Source organism: Panulirus ornatus, chromosome 11, assembly GCF_036320965.1.
Source record: "Panulirus ornatus isolate Po-2019 chromosome 11, ASM3632096v1, whole genome shotgun sequence".
In the NCBI taxonomy this organism is placed as follows: domain Eukaryota; kingdom Metazoa; phylum Arthropoda; class Malacostraca; order Decapoda; family Palinuridae; genus Panulirus; species Panulirus ornatus.
Genome location: NC_092234.1, coordinates 36,643,486 through 36,659,202, shown reverse-complemented (window position 1 = coordinate 36,659,202; position 15,717 = coordinate 36,643,486). Strand labels below are relative to the sequence as shown.

Genomic DNA, 15,717 nt, shown 5'->3' with positions numbered 1-15,717 from the left:
CGAGAGGGGAGGATTTCCAGCTCCCCGCTCCCTCCCCTTTTAGTCGCCTTCTACGACACGCAGGGAATACGTGGGAAGTATTCTTAATCCCCTATCCCCAGGGATATATATATATATATATATATATATATATATATATATATATATATATATATGTATATATATAGTGAGGTAGTGTGTATGTGGGTGGGCTGGGCCGTTCTTTCGTCTGTTTCCTTGCGCTGCCTCGTAATGCAGGAGACGGCGATTAGGTATGATTTTCCAAAAGGAGGAACTGAGGAGGCCAAGTGAGGATGTTCCCTCTAAGGCTCAGTCCTCTGTTCCTAACGCTACCTCGCTGATGCGGGAAATGGCAAATATGTATGAATATATATATATATATATATATATATATATATATATATATATATATATATATATATATATATATATATATATTATCCTTGGGGATAAGGTAGGAAGAATACTTGCCACGTATTCCCTGCGCGTCGTAAAAGGCGACTAAAAGGGGAGGGAGCGGGGGGCTGGAAATCCTCCCTTCCAATTTTTACTTTTCCAGAAGATTGAACAGAGAAGAGGGCCAAGTGAGGATTTTCCCTTTTAGACTCAGTTCTTTGTTCTTAACGGTACCTCGCTAATGCGGGAAACGACAAATATGTATGAAAAATATATGTATATCCTATCCTGAGCCAGGCATTTATTATGTCGACTAACCCCTAGGTATGGATGAACAGCTGGGATGACTGTGGACCGCCTGCCGTAACCAGATTCGAACCTATGCGCTGGACCCTGGATGGGTGGATGGGTCACGGTCAGGAACGCTAACCACTACACCACGGAAGGTAATTACTCAAGTGTAGTTACATTTTGTTGCCTGACAGTGAGAATTATGTTGTTTGACGCTGGTTACTTTTCGTACTTGACTGTAGTTGAATTATTTCTTGCCGGGTTTTCATTTGGTTACCAAACAATGGTTACTTTGTTACTTGATGGTAGCTGATCATACGGTATGTAGTTGCTTGATGTACACGCTGGAGGTAATCGAGGGACTTCTCATGATTCTACCAGCCCCTCCGTCAGGAAGTACGGACGTGACAGACGTGTGCGTGCTGTGCGGGGAGGTAGTTATCATACACTCGTGGAGACACATCTCCTGCACTCGTTTCTGCATTTGATATTTGCTCATTAAGTTTGTTCCACTTACTCATCACCCTTATGCCATAAGAAGACTTCTCTATATTCTCTCTTCTTAAATTTCATGGTGTTCACGATCTACACCATCAAGCTGAATTGAAAAAGGTTGTGGTCAGGTCACTCCTCACTCTTCTCTCTTCCATGATATAGGAATATAAGGCCTCTAGCTTTTGTCCGTAACTCAGCTTTCTTAATTCCGGTGCAGTCATTGTTGCCCTCCTCTGGACTTTCTTTGTTAGTTCTTTATGGTTCTTGTGATGCGATGACCAAACTTGAGGAACATATTCTAGTTTTGTCCTTATGTAAGATATGAATAGCTAGCTGCATATTTCTTTGTCCGTAGACTTGTACACGGTTTGTTTTCTTTACTTTTCTTCACCCAACTTTACCTTTTTCTCTGAGGCAAATCTCGCCTCCTCATACGAATTTAAGAGGTTCGTTACACATGACCTCCTTTCACTAAAACCGTGTTGTCTCTCACGCAATCTTCCTCTGCTCTATGATTATCATTTCCAGTATGTTACAGACCACACTCGTCAGGCAGGCCGGTCCACACAGGTCTTCCCGGTCGCCTTCCTCATAGTCAGGTATGATGTTTACCCTCTTCCACTCCCTTGGCACTTTGTCTTTCCCCAGCGACATCTTGAACATTATTTCAGGTGGTTTGTCTAGTATGTCTGCCCACATCTCCGGCAAATATGGTGAAATTTCATCATGACCAAGAACCTTGTATGGGTCATGACCCCTTAGTATTCTGTTGTCTTCTCTCGATATCTCATCGTAGATATAAACACCCGCTGAATTATTGACAAGCGTGGCAATAATACCACCATTTTATCAACCTGTTGAGTGGGATTAACGTGTATATGAACGGCAATATAATGGGTACGATTCGCCACACTGGGACTTGGGACTGTGGTACTGAGTGGGATGATAATATGAGCGAGAACGTTTATAGATCATCGTAATAAAACAGACTTAAGATCTTCCCGTGGCACATAAGTGGTGTTGGGGTTATAGCATAGTGTCATCCTCTGTGAATACAGTATTAAGTATATTATTTAGTTCCTCACATATTCTTACATTATCCTCTGCAACAATTTCCTCTGAATCCTTTAGTCTGATTTGGTCCTCTTTAACTGACAGTTTACTCCTGATAAACTTATGGAAAAGTCTTTTATCGTATTTTCTCCCGCCTTGTCCACAACAGTGATTTCAAAGTTACGATGTTCCTCCTTTCTTATCCTGGTATTGCCGTTGCTTGTTCTCTTATGCCGTACAAATTCTAGTTGGCTGGTGTCGCCCACATCTTCGTAACGATATATCTCGATGCTCCTCTGCTTTTTGACACCTTTTACTGACCCACTCCTCAGTCTTTCTCAGTCTTCCCTCTGTACTGGAGGTGCCCATGTCCTCAACTCCTCTCCATGTTACAGAACCTTTCATCCAAAATGTCCTGGTTCCTGGACTTAATATCCCAGTAGATGTTATCAAAGAAATTGCGAAGTTTTATGTAGTTTCCACGGCTGCATCTCCTCCTTAAATCTTGCGTAATCTCTGCTCTTTTTTACTTTCTCATTTACAGCATAATCAAACTTGAGCATCACATGATCACTTCCAGTTGGTTTATTATGTATGATATTTTCACTATTCATGTTAGTGTGTGTGTGTGTGTGTGTCTCTGTGTGTGTGTGTGTGTGTGTGTGTGTGTGTGTGTGTGTGTGTGTGTGTGTGTGTCTAATACCTCTCAGACACTCTCGTGCTAGTGTGCTCATTTTCTGGTATAAGAAATTCTCCACTAAGCCCGTATAATCTTACGTCTCCATGGCTCACTGTTACCATGAGAATCTAAATTTGCCTCAGTCTGTCTCTTTATGATTAATCCTTTACCGTGTATGAGACGTGCATGTGTTACTGCTTCGTGCACCACCCTGACTGTTCTTTCATTATTATCATTGCATATTTGTTCTGAATCGTTGAAATGATTTGGAAGATTAATTGATATCAACATCATTATACACTTCATTCCCACATTTCCTATTCCCATCATGGTTGTCTTCTGCTATGCCCTATAACCTAAGTGAGGCTCTTCCTTACACGGAGGGCAACTATGCCTTTGTCCTCTCTTTCCTGCCTTGCGACTATGTATCCTTATGGAGAGAACATGCGAGATCTTATTTCTGAAATAAACGTTGTTTCCACGACTCCAGCAATATCAGGTGCGTTTTCCCTCATACTTTTCGTAAGTTCCAGCTCTTACTATAAGCTACTAATACAGCTACACTTGTATACATTACTTTCAGTGTAACATTACCATACTTGACACGTCTGCTGCACTGGCGGCATCTTCCGTTCTCTTGCCTCATTTGGTGTCCTATGTTTTGTGCCTTCTGACCATTTTCTTTGTACTCCCCTTCCCTTCCCATCCCTTCCCTTCCCTTCCCCCGGTCTATGGTTCCCTTCCCTTCCCCTTCCCCCGGTCTATCGTTCCCTTCCCTCGGTCTATCATGTTAGTGTGTGTACGCCTGCTGGCGTGTGTCCTGAAGTTGACAATCACAGAGAAGGTCAGTTATCTGTAAGACACGACGCCTGGCTTCATGTCCTGCTGCTGCCCCTGCCTGTGTTGTCAGACAGGGATGTGACCCATTGAGGGACGCACGGAGAGAACGTTCAGTTCTCTACGCCTCCCTCACGTATACCTGTTCGTGTATTTCTTGATGAGTGCCTCACACGCAGCCAGCCTGGCTGGAATTAAGGAAAGCTTCCGTGAGATCTTTTTTTAAAGATACAAATTTGCACTCAGTCTTTACCTGTCATGTAATAATGCACCGAAACCACAGCTCCCTTTCCACATCCAGGCCCCACAGAACTTTCCATGGTTTACCCCAGACGCTTCACATGCACTGGTTCAATCCATTGACAGCACGTCGACCCCGACACCCTCCAGCATGTGAAAGGCGTGCAAGGAATAGAGTGAATTGGAATGATGAGGTATACCAGGGTCCACGTGTTGTCAATGGATTGAACCAGGGCATGTGAAGCATCTGGGGTAAACCATGGAAAGTTCTGTGAGGCCTTGATGTGGAAAGGGAGCTGTGGTTTCGGTGCATTATTACATGACAGCTAGAGACTGAGTGTGAACGAATGTGGCCTTAGTTGTCATTTCCTAGCGCTAGCTCGCACACATGAAGGGGAAGGGGGTTGTTATTTCATGTGTGGCGGGGTGGCGATGGGAATGAATAAAGGTAGACAGTATGAATTATGTACATGTGTATATATGTATATGTCTGTGCGTGTATATATATGTATACGTTGAGATGTATAGGTATGTATATTTGCGTGTGTGGACGTGTATGTATATACATATGTATGTGGGTGGGTTGGGTCATTCTTTCGTCTGTTTCCTTGCGCTACTTCGCTAACGCGGGAGACAGCGATAAAGTAAAATTAATAAATGAATAACAAATCTGCACAGTATGACACTATTTTTACACTGCATTTAGAAGTTACGAAAGCTTGAAGGTTTACAGACTCGCGGTTCCAATAATTCTTTAAATGACCGTCATAAAAAATGGACTACTGAATTATCTTGGTTTTATAACCGTGTCGTTAAAGTTATTTACAGTGTTATTGTTCAGTTGATCCTTCCCCGCCGGGGCCAGATGGCTAGAGATAATGTTCACACATCTCTCTTGGGTGTTGAATGAAGGAACGGGTTGGAAGAAGACACTCGAATTCGCCTTCACTGAGATGATACAGGACGTGGTTGTATCTGTGGGAAACACCATACATCTATCTATGCTCCTGTGGTGGAGAATGTTTGATGGTTTCTTGCTGTGAATAATGAAGTATTACTAAAAATGTTCATAATATTAGCTTATATTTCCTCGAATAATTACCAAGATTGAGAACGAAGGTTGTGTAATATACCCGCACTGCTACAGTACGTACCTGCCACTCCTGTACCACGGTACGGTACGTACCTGCCCCTCCACCACAACGGTACGGTACGTGCCTTCCCCTCCTGTACCACGGTAGGGTACGTACCTGCCCCTCCACCATTACGGTACGGTACGTACCTGCCCCTCCTGTACCACGGTACGTTACGTACCTGCCCCTCCACCACCACGGTACGATACGTTCCTTCCCCACCACCACCACAATACGGTACGTACCTGCCCCTCCACCACCACGGTACGGTACGTACCTGCCCCTCCACCACCACGGTACGGTACGTAACTGCCCCTCCACCACCACGGTACGATACGTACCTTCCCCTCCTGTACCACGGTACGGTACGTACCTGCCCCTCCACCACCACGGTACGGTACGTACCTTCCCCTCCTGTACCACGGTACGGTACGTACCTGCCCCTCCATCACCACGGTACGGTACGTACCTGCCCCTCCACTACCACGGTACGGTACGTACCTTCCCCTCCTGTACCACGGTACGGTACGTACCTGCCCCTCCATTACCACGGTACGGTACATACCTGCCCCTCCACTACCACGGTACGGTACGTACCTGCCCCTTAACTACCACGTTACGGTACATACCTGCCCCTCCACTACCACGGTGCGGTACGTACCTGCCCCTCCACTACCACGGTACGGTACGTACCTGCCCCTCCACCACCACGTTACGGTATGTACCTGCCCCTCCTGTACCACGGTACGGTACGTACCTGCCCCTCCACCACCACGGTACAGTACGTACCTGCCCATCCACTACCACGGTACGGTATGTACCTACCCCTCCACCACCACGATACGGTACGTACCTGCCCCTCCACCACCACGGTACAGTACGTACCTGCCCTTCCACTACCACGGTACGGTACGTACCTGCTCCTCCACCACCACGGTACGGTACGTACCTGCCCTTCCACTACCACGGTACGGTACGTACCTGCCCCTCCACCACCACGGTACGGTACGTACCTGCCCCTCCACCACCACGATACGGTACGTACCTGCCCCTCCACCACCACGGTACGGTACGTACCTGCCCCTCCACTACCACGGTACGGTACGTACCTGCCCTTCCACTACCACGGTACGGTACGTACCTGCTCCTCCACCACCACGATACGGTACGTACCTGCCCCTCCACCACCACGATACGGTACGTACCTGCCCCTCCACCACCACGGTACGGTACGTACCTGCCCCTCCACTACCACGGTACGGTACGTACCTGCCCCTCCACCACCACGGTACGGTACGTACCTGCCCCTCCACCACCACGGTACGGTACGTACCTGCCCTTCCACTACCACGGTACGGTACGTACCTGCCCTTCCACTACCACGGTACGGTACGTACCTGCTCCTCCACCACCACTACAAGCAAATTAAGAATCATTTTCCGCGTAATGTTTCATATCATCAGTATGATCGTCAGCTCTGGCTCTCATCCTCGTAAAACAGCAAGACACTCATACCACCCACCCTTGCCTGGCTCTCACAGGTTTTAGGATCTGACTCTACATGCTCGACACAGTTCAGCCCAGAGTAACCCAGCCTGACCTCAAAATTTGGCCCACTTGCCATACGTTCCATTGTTGGTGCTCTTTCCACTTTTCCACAGATATCACTCTGGTTTCTGTCAGATTTTTTAATATGACGGCAACGATAATGATCATATTAAATGAAAAATGATATACGTAGATAGGCAAGACACAGGAAGATATAATGACACACGAACATACACACGAACAGCGTATAGTGGGGCAGGTATGGTGAATGCGCCACTTGCTGGGAGACGCCATCATGTTATTGTCACAGTAAAAACTAGCGAGTTTATTGTGCACTCCCTTCCGTCCTGTGGACGACAGAGCGGGAAATAAAGACGCAGAGAGCACGAAAGGTGTAGAAAGTGGGCGCCCCGCTGTGACTGAATGATATAGCAAGTTCCATTGTGAATGAACTGTATACAATACGTACGTAAAGTTAGGGCCCTAACACACACACATACACACACACATACAAGGTGTAAAGATAATGTTGAAGGCAAAGTTTACATCATCTTGTGTGATCATTATCATCAAGATAAGGAAGCTCAGGTGGGTATCTGTAGCTGTGTCTGGCCACAACAACATCCAGGTGTGTAGTGATCGTGTGTGTGTGTGTAGAGTTGTATACAGTAGACGGGGTTATCTTGTATGATGTATGATGGTTCATGGACCGGTGTCCTCCAACATTCGTCTAAAGCTTCAAAACAAACCAAGTTCACTGTAAACAGTGTGACGTTATGTAAGAACAGAAGAAGTGAGCACTCAGCGAGAGGTCTCTTGGCCCATGCTGGGCAGGTCCCCACGAGTCTGTAGGTCGACCCAAATGATAGTCTGCTCCGTGTCTGGAGGAATAGGTGTCAGTAAGAGGGTCAGTCCTGTCAAGAATATACTGAACCTCTTATGTGACGGAATCCAAAGGAAATAGGCAACACCTCCGTCACTGGTGGTTCTTGTTGGATCTGTGTTGTGCCTCCGACACAGGCGTGTTACCGTCGTGGTGAGGGAGTGTTGCGCCCCGCTGAGGCTCCAGCCAGTGTTACCCTCGGTGATGGCAGGTCATGTGTGTCCTCACCTGACCTACTAATTGCCATGGGGAAGGACTTGGTGGCCTACCATCTACATATTAATCTACCTCAGTTGAACTGTAGAGTGAGGTCAGAGCTTACGAGTTTCGACCCATACAAGCTGCCCCCGGGTTGTACCGATCAGCGACGTTATGTATTCCCTGTGGGAATAGCTTCTCCTGGACGGCCGCCGTGACCTGACCTGACCTGACCTCACTGCATCACGGACTCGTTGTTGTTGTTTGAGGTTAAACCTCCCGACACGTCAGGAGGTGCGGGCCCTATGCTCTAGGGCGGCCCGCAGGTGGTGAGGGACCTAAGCACTGGCAGCCCTTGTGGTCACCACAAACCCTCGGGATCACTCTCCCTGGTGATCACTGAAGCCGCCACACCTTTCCTACCACAATGCCCACACCTTCCGTGGCACTGTACCCTGGCGCCACCACCTCTCTACACTACCCAGTAGATCACTCATCTGAATGTTGTTTGACATGTTCTCATAAATCTGCTTCAGCTCCATGAACCATGATGATACCCGCTGCAGGAGTTGAACGCTGTTCATGAGAGAGAGAGAGATAGGGAGAGAGAGAGAGAGAGAGAGAGAGAGAGAGAGAGAGAGAGAGAGAGAGAGAGAGAGAGAGAGAGAGAGTCATTTATGGCGTCTTCCTCAAAGATATTGTTAAATATCAAGACGATGAAGATAGCCAGCAGTTCACTGCGGGGGGAAGATACCCACTGACTGATCCAGACTGCCCATCCTGGACAGGAACCTTCAGCATGTGTTACAGCAGCACCGCCAGCAGTTCCTTCGAGATTCAGTTCAGTGGTGATGATGGGTCAGTGTTGACTAAAGGCGTCATGTCTATTATCTTGCCACAGCTCAGGTTATAACGTGAGCCGACGTCCAAGGTAAAGAGACGGGAAGAATGCTGTGAAAATCATGAACTTGTGATGAGGCAGGAGAGTCACTGCTGTCCCACACACTACACCTCCTGAATACCAAACATTCTAAACTCATCAGCAGTTTCAGTGGGCCTGTCTCACCATGTTTGATGGAGCACGAACAAAATACGCTGGAAAACCTACTTTTCTACTTGATCTTGTTTATAATATTTAAACTGGACACATGTTTGTTGAAAGTGATCACGTTTAAGCTAAGTTTCAACACTTCCGGTAATGCTGCTCAACACGAAACTTGAGGGGGAAAAAATAGGTTTGCAAATGTTTGTGACCTTCGCTTTACCCTTGACAGGAAAAGCTGGGATGGTATCTTCAAGTGAAAATGATATGGACAGAGTCTGGAAAGGCTTGGGTGAGACATTGATAATAGTAGAGGGAACACATGTGGCAATGCATGACAGACAGTCATTTCTAAGAACTTACAATGAAAACAGTGTCCAAGAAAATATCATGTAGGAAACTCATTTATAACAATGATCGACATCATTGGGCAAGTTAGGTAGCTTTGCCGAGAAAACTAAGAAAACTAATATGTTGAGTAAATGTCACACTGAAGTGTATATTGGTTAAAACGGAAAAGTCAACCCAAAAACAACTTCATCGTTATGTTAGAAGCAGGAGTCATTATTACCCAGTCACTTGGTCATTGATCATAGAAAACGGTGACTTTGTTCGAGATGATGAGGCCACAGCAAAGATTTTCAGTTATTTTCTTTTTCAATCAATATTTACCATGAAAAACATAGGTCATGTTCTCTCAGTCACACTCCTCTTATTACCTCACCTCTCTTTTACTCTCTCTGTGCTTACCCAAATCAAACCACCTCACACCACATATCATGCTCATTACAACACATCCACCCTCTTCCACAGTCTTTTGTGGAGTCCAATCCTCGCATCGATATCATGATGTCGGGATTACGTTACCATCTGATATACCCATCTTTGGCCTCCCAGGTAACGCTCTCTCTTTCCACACATTCTTCAGTGCTCCCAGAACCTTCACCCCCTCACCCTACCCTACGACTCTCCTCCGCTTCCGTATTTCCACCCTATCATCAAACACGTTCAACAGGCTTTCAAAATACTCCATCTCGTCACTTCATCACTACCTGTTACCACTTCCTATTTTGCTCCTTTCATCGATGTTCCAATTCGTTTTTTTTTGCACGTTATCAGCCTTCTTCCAAAACATCCTATTCTCCCTAAAGTTTACTGATACTCGCTCATTCCAACTCTCATTTGCCCGCTTTCTCTCATATATATGCCCGTCATTTGCACTCCTTCCCTGTAAGTATCGTCCAAACGCCTCTCTTCTCTATTTCCTAACAACTTTACTACTTCATCCCACCACCCGTTCTTATTATGGCGCCACCGGATAGGACAAGAAAAAAAAAACGATTCAGGTCGGATGTGGGTAAATATTGGTTCGGGAATAGAGTAGTAGATTTATAGAACAAGCTGCCAAGTACAGTAGTGGAAGTTAGGTCTTTAGGTAGCTTGAAACGAAGGTTGGATGATGTGTTTATGGGTTCAGACGTTTGGTTGTAGGGTGAACAGACTCAGGACCTGCCTGGCATGGGCCAATAGGCTTCTTGCAGTGTCCTTACTTTATATGTTCTGATGTACACAGCTTCTTCAGAGATGACTTTTCGCTCGTGTTGTGACTTCGATTCGGTAGATTTCGGTAACACACACACACACACACCCCAACCTAAGCCAGGTAGCCGTCTGTCGACCAGCCCCAGGGGGTAAATTAACACTTAGGTTGAGTGTGAGCCGACTGCCGCGCCCAGTGCTGACTGATGGTCAGTAACGCTAACCACTACATTATGGAAGGCCGTGTGTGTGTGTGTGTGTGTGTGTGTGTGTGTGTGTGTGTGTGTGTGTACACAATGGAAGGCTATCATGACCGAGGGGTCTGTAGAAAGTGTAGGAAGGTGAACCTTCCGTCAAGGTTCACAACAAAGTAGAGGGCTGGCCAGCGTGTGCAGGAGGCGGGCAAGAAGTGCCCAGGTGACCGCCACCAGCCAGCCAGGTAGCCTTCACCTTGGCCACCCTCAAGCCAGCTGACCTTCCCCGCTACGGCCACCTGGGGCGCCGCAAGCACCTGCTCTCCCTCTCAGGTCTATGTTTTTTCGTGTTCCTGTTAGTGTGAACCGCCGCCGACCTGCTGGGCCACTTTCACTTGCACTCATCCTCTGATGGAGAGAGAGAGAGAGAGAGAGAGAGAGAGAGAGAGAGAGAGAGAGAGAGAGAGAGAGAGAGAGAGAGAGACTCTTGCCTAGTAGCAAGTTTACCCGCTGAAGACATTGTGAATCTTAAGACATTCCCTTGCGACTCATGATGAATCAGCGGCTGACAGTGGTCATCTCGTCTCTCTCCTTCAGTCACTCCGTTCATGTGGCAGTTATGACGTCAGTAGGCAGTGCATTGTAAAGTTCAGGGACAGTGATTATTCCCCTCAGTCACCGTGAAAGCTCTGCAGGTCAGGCTCATGTATCTGACCACCTAGCCTTGTGGGGCTCCACCACTGCGTCCAACACTGATCGGATCCACCAGCAGGAGCGTCTCACGGCTTTGTGTTGTGTCGCGACGTCGCTGCTTCCTCACTCAACCTTCCGCTTCCGTAAGGAAGGGAATTCCAGATCCTCTGATCTTGCCTTGTATGGCTCTTGGACTCATTCCAGGCTGGGTCCACTTGATAAAACCTGGAGAGCAGTACCGTACCGCGGGTGAAGGAAGTGATCTCCCCCACCAGGAAGTTACAGAGGGTCACTGTGGTTCCTCGGTGTTTTGCTGCTAAAGTTTTGACAATGAATCCCTCCCGCTTGTGTGTCACAGGCGGCAGTAATCTCAGATCGTAAGTGATAATTACTTCCTCCATCGCTGGCTCTCTCTCCCAGACATACTGTACTCGTATCTAAGTTCTTTTCTAAACTTAATCACTTTACATTGTCTCCAGGAGTTTCATACGTCGCTTATTTTCGGGTCATTCCATTTCTGTAGCGACTCTCGGGTATCATGCCACGTATCACGTCCAGAACAATGAACTGATGGACTTTTGTCTTGCATAAGTTACATAAATACCTGGTGCAGGGACTGGGCCTTGTACCCTCGCTACCCCGCGAGTCCTCCGCCCACCTACCTACGTCATGGAATCACATTAAAACGTAGTGGTGTCTGACGTGGGACTCTGTCAAGAGCCTTACTGACGTGGACAAAGATAGTGAGGCTTACCCTTATATTCTCCCCGTTAGATAGCATCACAAGCTGCAGTAAGAAGATGATAGGAAAGCCGTCACTACTGACTGTAATTGATATCTCTTCGTGTAGAAAATATGTAAGCCTCGCAGGAATACGCCACACAGCCTCCATCAGTTTCCCTAAGAAGGGAGAGTGAATGTAAGTGGACGATGCTTGCCTGACACACCGTCGCTCTCACGTCCTGCAGTAACATGTGGCAGCTTCCACTCCTCGCCCGCCTTCCCCCCTGATGATGCCTCACTGACGGCCTGTAACTCGGGGGAAAAATCTATCTGTTGATCTACTTCTCTCAGCTCCCGAGCTGACAGACCAGCCCGGCCTGTTGCCTCATCCTGCCTCCATGTGCAGCGAGGGAGACGATATTGTTATTTTGACTTATTTCTGATGATTTTTATTGTTATTTTCATCATCCTGAACACCAGCCGACAACAGAGCGGCATTCGATCATTATTAGGCCGATCCATGTGAACCTTCGTCCTTGGCCATATAACCTCAGATCTCGGTTTTGCTTTCGTGGATTCCGTCCTGTAAGGGACTTGATGAGGCCAGTGGTAGGGTCACCATGAGTTCTCACAACACCCATCACCAGGCGACATTACTACCCATCCCCAGGCGACATTACTACCCATCACCAGGCGACATTACTACCCATCCCCAGGCGACATTACTACCCATCACCAGGCGACATTACTACCCATCACCAGGCGACATTACTACCCATCACCAGGCGACATTACTACCCATCACCAGGCGACATTACTACCCATCCCCAGGCGACATTACTACCCATCACCAGGCGACATTACTACCCATCACCAGGCGACATTACTACCCATCACCAGGCGACATTACTACCCATCACCAGGCGACATTACTACCCATCCCCAGGCGACATTACTACCCATCACCGGGCGACATTACTACCCATCACCAGGCGACATTACTACCCATCACCAGGCGACATTACTACCCATCACCAGGCGACATTACTACCCATCCCCAGGCGACATTACTACCCATCACCAGGCGACATTACTACCCATCACCAGGCGACATTACTACCCATCACCAGGCGACATTACTACCCATCACCGGGCGACATTACTACCCATCACCCGGCGACATTACTACCCATCACCAGGCGACATTACTACCCATCACCAGGCGACATTACTACCCATCACCAGGCGACATTACTACCCATCCCCAGGCGACATTACTACCCATCACCAGGCGACATTACTACCCATCACCAGGCGACATTACTACCCATCACCAGGCGACATTACTACCCATCACCAGGCGACATTACTTCCCATCCCCAGGCGACATTACTACCCATCACCGGGCGACATTACTACCCATCACCAGGCGACATTACTACCCATCACCAGGCGACATTACTACCCATCACCAGGCGACATTACTACCCATCCCCAGGCGACATTACTACCCATCACCAGGCGACATTACTACCCATCACCAGGCGACATTACTACCCATCACCAGGCGACATTACTACCCATCACCGGGCGACATTACTACCCATCACCAGGCGACATTACTACCCATCACCAGGCGACATTACTACCCATCACCAGGCGACATTACTACCCATCACCAGGCGACATTACTACCCATTACCAGGCGACATTACTGCCCATTACCAGGTGACATTATTACCTATTACCAGACGACATTACTACCCATCACCAGGCGACATTACTACCCATCACCAGATGACATTACTACCCATCACCAGACGACATTACTACCCATCCCCAGGCGACATTACTACCCATCACCAGGCGACATTACTACCCATCACCAGGCGACATTACTACCCATCACCAGATGACATTACTACCCATCACCAGGCGACATTACTACCCATTACCAGGCGACATTACTGCCCATCACCAGGCGACATTACTACCCATCACCAGGCGACATTACTACCCATCCCCAGGCGACATTACTACCCATCACCAGATGACATTACTACCCATCACCAGGCGACATTACTACCCATCACCAGGCGACATTACTACCCATTACCAGGCGACATTACTGCCCATTACCAGGTGACATTATTACCTATTACCAGACGACATTACTACCCATCACCAGGCGACATTACTACCCATCATGTTGTGCCTCATACATTCCTCCACGGTACATGTGGCAGTAAACATGTGGCAGTATACATGTGGCAGTAAACATGTGGCTGTATACATGTGGCAGTATACATGTGGCTGTATACATGTGGCAGTATACATGTGGCAGTAAACACGAGGCTGTATACATGTGGCAGTATACATGTGGCAGCAAACATGTGGCAGTATACATGTGGCAGTATACATGTGGCTGTATACATGTGGCAGTAAACATGTGGCTGTATACATGTGGCAGTATACATGTGGCAGCAAACATGTGGCAGTATACATGTGGCAGTAAACATGTGGCAGTATACATGTGGCAGTATACATGTGACAATAAACATGTGGCTGTATACATGTGGCAGTAAACATGTGGCAGTAAACATGTGGCAGTATACATGTGGCAGCAAACATGTGGCAGTATACATGTGGCAGTAAACATGTGGCTGTATACATGTGGCAGTATACATGTGGCAGCAAACATGTGGCAGTATACATGTGGCAGTAAACATGTGGCAGTATACATGTGGCAGTAAACATGTGGCTGTATACATGTGGCAGTATACATGTGGCAGCAAACATGTGGCAGTATACATGTGGCAGTAAACATGTAGCAGTAATCATGTGGCAGTAAACATGTGGCAGTATACATGTGGCAGTATACATGTGGCAGTAAACATGTGGCAGTATACATGTGCCAGTAAACATGTGGCAGTATACATGTGGCAGTAAACATGTGACAGTAAACATGTGGTAGTAAACGTGTGGCAGTATACATGTGACAGTAAACATTTTTTGTCATGTTTCTTCTTATTATCATTTTCGTTTCCATTTTTTTCTCTCTCCACCAGTGAACAACGCACCGCCATTTGTCATGGTATTTATGGGTCGACTGACTCGAAACTTGGTAAGCAAGTGTCGTGGTTCAGTACACTTAACGTCTTTCTTTTTTCTTTTTTTATCGATTCAGATCCTTTACAGGATTTTTGTGGGTCAAAGACCAAAACAAAACAAAAACATGTATTCTGGGCAGTTGTTCCCACAGTTTCAGTAATTTGAGACGAAAGACGCCACACAGGTACTAGCATTTCACTAGCCCCATACAATGACAGGATGCGTCTGTGATTTGAGACATGTTCAGTTTCCTGTAAGGATGAAAGATCATGAAAAAGACGATTGTTTTAACCCTTGCTTGACTGCTTGGGAAGTGAGTCAGTTGTTGTTCGCTGATGATACAGCGCTGGTGGCTGATTCATGTGAGAAACTGCAGAAGCTGGTGACTGAGTTTGGTAAAGTGTGTGGAAGAAGAAAGTTAAGAGTAAATGTGAATAAGAGCAAGGTTATTAGGTACAGTAGGGTTGAGGGTCAAGTCAATTGGGAGGTGAGTTTGAATGGAGAAAAACTGGAGGAAGTGAAGTGTTTTAGATATCTGGGAGTGGATCTGGCAGCGGATGGAACCATGGAAGCGGAAGTGGATCATAGGGTGGGGGAGGGGGCGAAAATTCTGGGGGCCTTGAAGAATGTGTGGAAGTCGAGAACATTATCTCGGAAAGCAA

General features: G+C 47.2%; 1 protein-coding gene across 1 annotated transcript in view; it reads left to right on the top strand.

Annotated features, from left to right (window-relative positions):
- Positions 1-720: 720 nt before the first annotated feature.
- The window catches only part of LOC139751141 (uncharacterized), a 295,019-nt gene continuing 280,022 nt past the window's right edge, over positions 721-15,717 (top strand). Inside the window, exon 1 of the mRNA XM_071666239.1 lies at positions 721-842. The gene's annotated coding sequence lies outside the window, so the exon portion shown is untranslated. The remainder of the gene's footprint in view (positions 843-15,717) is intronic.